Source organism: Notamacropus eugenii, chromosome 2 (genome assembly GCF_028372415.1).
Source record: "Notamacropus eugenii isolate mMacEug1 chromosome 2, mMacEug1.pri_v2, whole genome shotgun sequence".
Lineage (NCBI taxonomy): Eukaryota > Metazoa > Chordata > Mammalia > Diprotodontia > Macropodidae > Notamacropus > Notamacropus eugenii.
The window spans coordinates 234933099-234940063 of NC_092873.1; positions in this window are offsets into that span (position 1 = coordinate 234933099).

Genomic DNA, 6965 nt, shown 5'->3' on the forward strand with positions numbered 1-6965 from the left:
GAGTTTGCAGAGCTCATCATTTTACAAATGAGGAAACTGAGAGGTCAAACACAAGGCTGAGTCAATCTGAACCCAGATCTTGTGATTCTATTGCCAGCACTTGCTGTACTCCACTGACTAGTTAGAAGAAAGAAACTCTAGTTTCTTTAGATTCAGAATTCATACATCTAGAACTATAAGTTATTTACAGAGTAAGACAGCTCCATTTTAACAGGAGAAGTTTTCTGATCCCTTGCTTTAGGGAATCTATATTTCCTGATGATGCCATTAAATTAAGATAAAAGATGCTTATCCCATTTGCAGAAGAGGGAGAAGGGGTGGAATTAGGAAAGACCTAGAGATAACTGATTCTCCCCTAGATCAGTGCTTCTTAAACTTTTTCCACTTGTACCCCCTTTTCACACAAGAAATTTTCACGTGACTCCAAGTATATAAAATAGACAATCAAACATTTACCAATAATAAATGATAAAGAAATTTATTTTAAAACAAGTCTTTGGTATACATATATATGCACACGTGTGTAGATATATAGTTTTTACCATTAAAGATGAAAGCAAATTTGCATACTAGTGAGATGAATGTGTGTTTTTTTTTTTTTACGTGAAGACTTAAATCTTGGTGGCATAATTGATACTGCAGGACTTAGAGCATCTTCATCATTTTTTCAGAATTGAGCGATATTTTGATTTTATAATCGTCAGTGGTGACTGAGAACACCATTTCACATAAATGCATAGTACAAAACAGCAGAGATATGTTTAGGGCCTTTTCAGAAATTGTTGGAAATTCTGTCCTAATCCCGAGCCACAATTCATTTAATGATTTTTGTTAGGAAACTCAACTTTTAAAACTTTTATTATTTTTTTATCTCTTGATAACTGCAAATTCTTCTTGAATTTTAATAGTAGATGACTGACCCTTTTGATTTCAATTGACTGTGGTTCATGAATCTAATTTATAAGAAATGAGACAAAAGAATGGCCTCTTTTACCTATTAAAAAAAATCAGTCTGGGAGGGGGAAAACCTGCAGGGTTTCTGGTCAAAACAGAAACAATTGCTATTTTACCCTGAGTCAAGAAGGACCCAAAGGATGACCACATTAACTGGCCAGTGGTAGGTCCTTGAGAGTAGGAATGTCTCAGTTTGGTATTAGTGTCCAGGTTCTTAATATAGAGTCTGAAGCCTAGTAGTGCTTAACAAATGCTTTTTTTTTTTTTAAGGCTTTTTCATTCATTCAGCTTTATTAGTGAAAGGGAAAAGAGAGAAAGGTTAATAATGGATTATAAATTCCTCATTGCATTGTAAATTGCCTGAGGCAGAGACTGTCTTTCACTTTTGTATCCCCAGGGTATAGCAGAGTGCCTAGTACAGAAGGTGCTTAGTTATTGTGTATTAATTAATAGGGCTGAGGAAAGCTGTTTTTTTTTTTTTTTTCCAGGAAAGGTTTTATTTTAGGGTTAGGGAGACTGTGTAGACACGAGCTAGAAGAAGTCATTAGGAAAATGTAACAAACATTTTAAAAATACCTACTATGGGACCTAGTACTTTGCTAGGAACTGGACATACCAAAGACAGAAATGAAGTCTTTCCTGCCCATAAGTACCTTAAATTCTATTGAGGGAAGGGGAAAAGATAAAGAAAAATCGAGGAGGCAAGAAAAAGGTATAATCAACATTACGGATATGGGAAGGAGTGAGACCATGAGACCCTGCACACCTGCAGAAGAGCAAGCTTTGACCTTGAGGAGAGCCACCTTTGTAATTCCAGTCAGGGAGCAGAGGAAAGATTTTAAGGTACAGAGGAAGAGAGGCAAGGGAACTTTCCAGTAAAGGCAGTATGCTGCAAGTGGATCCTACCTATTCTTGATTGCCACCTCAAACACTTTGCCCTCTTGGCCTCACTTCCCTCATCTGCAAAATGGGAGTAATAGTAGCCCCCACCTCACAGAGCTGTTGCTGAAAGGATCAAAATGATGCATGCACGGAGCTTTGAAAACACATAAAGCCTATAGAAATGCTAAACCTGTGATTTAAGAAGGTATAGTCTTGTAATGATCCCCGTGGAGGGGGAGGGTTTAGTTCAGAGCTTAAGGAGAAGGTTTGGAGTAGACCATCATATGTGATATATAATCATATGTGATGTAGAAAAGGAATTCTGAGGAGAAGCAAGGACCCAGTAGCATAAATCTGAAATAAATGAATTTTGTGTGGTCCTCGTGACTGTCTCCAGACTTTTTTGTTCATATGTTTAGCTTATAATAATACTAAATAGTAGATAGTTAAATCAGAAGGAGAGAGTTTGGAAAACAATATAGCACTTCCAGTCAATAGTAAGAGGGTGTGATGGTCATTTAATTGGAAAAATCTTTCCTATTCATTAGTAGACCCATTAAGTCACGTGGAGCCTGTATTGGGAGGAGTTTGCTGAAAGGGTGGAGCAGAACTGGGAGGAAGGAAGTGTGTGAGTCCTGTTGGGTCAGAGCGAAGAGGATGCAGGCAGAACCCCTCATGGCAGGGCTCAAGCTCGTGAGGGTTTGCTTATGAGAAGGCCCTGGCTGAGGAGGGGGAGGCTTGGAATGGCTTTGCTCCCTGGGGTGATCATGTTTGTTAATTTCTTGGTCACCATGACAGATTTTACTTTCTGGTTCTGGGATCTGGCTTTCTGGTGTCTAAATAAATGTTTTTCTTCTGCCTTCTATATAGAAAGTCTTTTATATTTTGTGATTGAGAACTACACTGGCATATTCATAGTCACCACCAGTGCTGTGAATATTGCCTTGGTGATACAGAAGGGTAGATTAGAGTGGATGAAGAATGCCTGCTGACATAGTAAGGGCTTAATAAATGCTTGCTTGATTGGAGGGGAGATAGGACCAGGTCTGAGACAGACCCAGAAATTGGATATTGCAGGAAGGATTAATGTGATCTATCCTCCAATTGACTGGACCCATGCCCCTGTGGATCATCTTGAATACCACCTAGGGTACTGAGAGCCTTCCAGAGAGTTGTGTCTAAGAAAGACAAACAAAATTAGGCTGTATGTGCATATCATATGAATGAATGGGAGCTCAATTAAAATGAGCTGAAAGAAAGATTAGTTGAAAGAGATCATATATCCACAGAATAAGGAAGGGTTCCCTCTTCCCCGCAGACTCAGGATGCCTTTGTCAGCCAAAATTATTGTTTCCATAGAACAAGAAAGTGCCCCCAGGATGTTTGGTTTCTCTTAGCCATAACAAGTAAATGGCATAAAACAATAAGATAACAAGAGAAATGTGTCTGTTCAAGACTCCTGGTCTTTATCAGTCATAAACAGGGAATGCTCCAGTCAGATTCATCCAGTCTTGCTTGGAGTAGCTGGACACAACCGGAGAACCTGGTATCCACAGGGGTTATGGGAATGTTAACTCAGAGCCAAAAAGTCTTTTTCTGATTGGCCAGTCCAGTTTTTGTCCTCCTTTGAGTGATGGAAGACTCAAGAGAGTCTGAGCACACCCATCCCACTTAGATCAGTGATGAAGTCGAGTTAGAGAACAGGAATAGAAAATGAAGTGGACAAGCTGGTTGCCTAGAGCTGAGAATTCAATACTTCAAGGTTTCATTGGTACAGGTACTATCTCTCACCACCTTTCCTCATCTAAGTAAATGGTCTTTGTAAATTGTGGTAGAAAAGCTCATCACTCTGACCAACTTGATGAAGGGCTAGGGATTAAAAGGGTAGAGGAAGTAAGTTCAGTGTAAACTCATACCTAGGACAGGGTTCCTGGGGCTGTGTCCCAGAGCACTGAAATTTCGAGGGTGGTGATAGCATTTGTACTCTCAGCAGATACATGCCACTGAGTTTAGTATTCCCTGTTAGCAAGAGTAGTTAAAATAGGAAGAGTTCCCAAGACATTATGGTTCTCTCCACTACAGCACCACAGGTGATGGCCTCTCCAACCTAGCCACCCTTCCACCCTGATAGTCTCTCCCCACCAGTAGGATAGTACCCCAAATTTTTCCTTACATAGGGCCTTGTGTCTTAAAATTCGTTATTTCTTCTTCATACTCATAATTAAATTGATCACAAAAATTTGATTTCAGAGCAGCTTTTGTCATGTTTGTCTAGAGCACCCGAGTTGCTAATTAAATATGACTCGAAGTCAAAGGAATAGTAGCCTATAGAGCTGTGGGGAGCATAATCATTGAAATATTTGGCTGTGTGGCCATACTAGGGAGAGAGGAAGGAGAAGGCAGAGAAGACTAATCAAGAGCTGGCTACTTCATTTTGGGGTTCCTGCTAGATTTAGGTTCAAAGCTAGCCCCTGAATGATTCATTCTGTCTGTGAACACAGCAAGCGAAGGGTCAGTCCACTTTTTTTTTTAGTTAGCTGCCTGCACTTTCAGGTATGTAAAGGGCTACAACGGTAGATGGACCATTTGTGTCAGTAAAGCTAATATGTTGTTTTCCCAGAAGTGCCAATCTTCCTTCCTTTACTAGCTGGTGATTTTTTTCCCTGGGAATTAAACTCCTATTCTTTCTTTAAGAATGGGGCATGAACAGTGATAGGCATCACTTTGGGCTTTGAAGAAATGGAATCCAGAAGGGTGGGGTGGGTAGAGAGGCAGGATTGTGATTGCTGTTGATGAGGCCAACTTCTCACTGTTTGTTTGTTGTTTCTCCTGGGAGGGAAACCTAGAAGTTCTAAAGTCTAGCCCTAGTTCTCTGGTATCTTCAACGATGGTATGTTGATATGTGAGGCTCATCAACTTTGAATGGATAGAATGAGAGAAAACTCAGCAAGAAGTATCTCGGTCCAAGTGTTTATCCCTTGACATGAATCCCTGTAGCCTTCTCTTTAATTGAATGCATGGTTCTGTTCTACTTCCTTCCAATAGGCTATAATTATAGTTCCAATCAGTTTTCCATAAAATAGACAGATGTGAGGGAGAAAAGGGAGAGAGAAAACTTCACCGAGGAAGACAGGAGGTTGAATAAAAATGTCACTTCCTCCTCTTGTTTCCCATTCTCCTAACTATAATGAACACAATTCCCTCAGAGGCAAAGAGCCCAAGCCTAGTTGTGAGAGAAATGGATATCAAGCAATACAAGTGCATTTCCCAATGAAGTGTGATGATTCAGTTTTAGTGGACAAGAGGCATCCAGGGACCTCTCTGGTTTTGCTGTCAATTCTCACCTCCACACTTCATTAAATTCACTTGATTGAAAATTAGAATTTGCATATTGGGTATGAGGAGGGCCTTTCCCCTCCTCCTCTGGAGAGAATTCCGTCATTCCTTTAGTGACTGAGGCAGTTTGGGATAACATTCCTGTTTGCTGTACCTTTCAGCTTTCTGTGAGGAAGTATAAATAGGGAAGCACTTTAACCATTCTGCCTGGAATCCTCCAAATGGTGGAGGAAGTACTTTCACTTCCAGTAAATCCCTGGTGGTATTTCTACCCTGATATAGCAACCATTCAGCACATCTATCTCTCCATCTCTCCATCTCTCCATCTCTCGTCTCTCTCTTTCTTTCTCCCTCTCCCTCTCTCTCCCTCTCACTTTGTTTCCCCACCCCTCTCTCTCTCTGTCTCTCTCTCTACCTTCCTCCCTCCCTCCCTCTGTGCCTTCTGTGTCTATCTAGGCCACCATAGATGGATAAATAGATATATTTCATATCTGTACAGCACTATGTACCTCCCCTATATTTAGGGATGTTTTGTTTTGGGAATCATAGGGTGGTTGGTTTACAAATGGTAGTACTGATTTGATTAGTGTCCCTGGAGCTCTGGATACAAAAGGTTTGAGGGGAGAAGGGGAAAACGAGTACCTGTATGGTGCCATAATATGAAAATAGTCATGAAGCAGCATGGTGGGTGTGTTTGGGGTTAAAAATTGTGAATTCATGAATCTGGAAGAAATGTGGGGTGTTTACATGACATAAAGACAAAGATGTAAATGGCAGAGGGATGTCCTGACAACACACCACTTATCACTTGGATAAATTTGTAGGGAAATAGCACTGAAGAGTCCTTAACATCAAAGTGTGGATGACAATCAAGGGAAATGAGCATCCAACAGAAGCGCTCTACTGGTGCTGCTCACTTGGAAGGTTTTGCCTGGCACTGATTGTGTTGGTGACCCAGGTGGATACTTTGCAAGGAAAAAAGTCAGCCTAGCTCTCACTGGTTGGGGACTGGGGGGAGGAGAAGATGTTTGCAAATGTTCTAAATCATTTAAGCCTGTCTCTAAAATTAGTAGGTGCACGTGTCACTCTGCTTTAAGAACATGAGTCTGCAGTAACCAAAGTGGATTGGGCACCGAGGCATCCTAAGCTGCCACCTGACAGAAGAAGGGTGCAACATGTCTAATGAAGCACATTGGAATCATAACATCCTGCAAAGGGCTTCTGTTTAAAGGTTTGCATAGTGAATGTCAACTGGACATGCTCCAAAGCACCACAAAAGAAATACAGATGGAATGTCAGAAGCAACCCCACAGACAGAACTGTGAATGGCTAGAGAGTATGGGGAAAGAAAAAAAAAGGACGGGGCCTTTCAAGCATGGGAAGTTAGAGCTCTCCCTAATAGAGGGGAGCTGAGGGGAGCCCTAGGCCTGTGTGTGGACTGCTGTAGAGGGATGTGGAGGAGTGTCCTGCTGACTTCCTTGGGAAGCATACCATCTACAGAGAGGAGTTCTCTAACTGCAGCAGATGAGGAGTCTGGGTGCTGGAGCGGAGCCAAAGAGGGCTGACTCTCTTTTCTTCCTCATTCCCCTGCAACCACACTTTTAGGTTGGCCCTGGAACCAAGATCTTGTAGGCCCACCTCAGAAGTCAGGGGATGGAAGTAGGAATTTCCTGAACTGGGATAATGGGTAAGATCTAACTATAGGCCTACATTTGTAACGTCGGCTGCACGCGCACACGCACACACACACACACACACACACACACACACACACACACACACACACACACCAG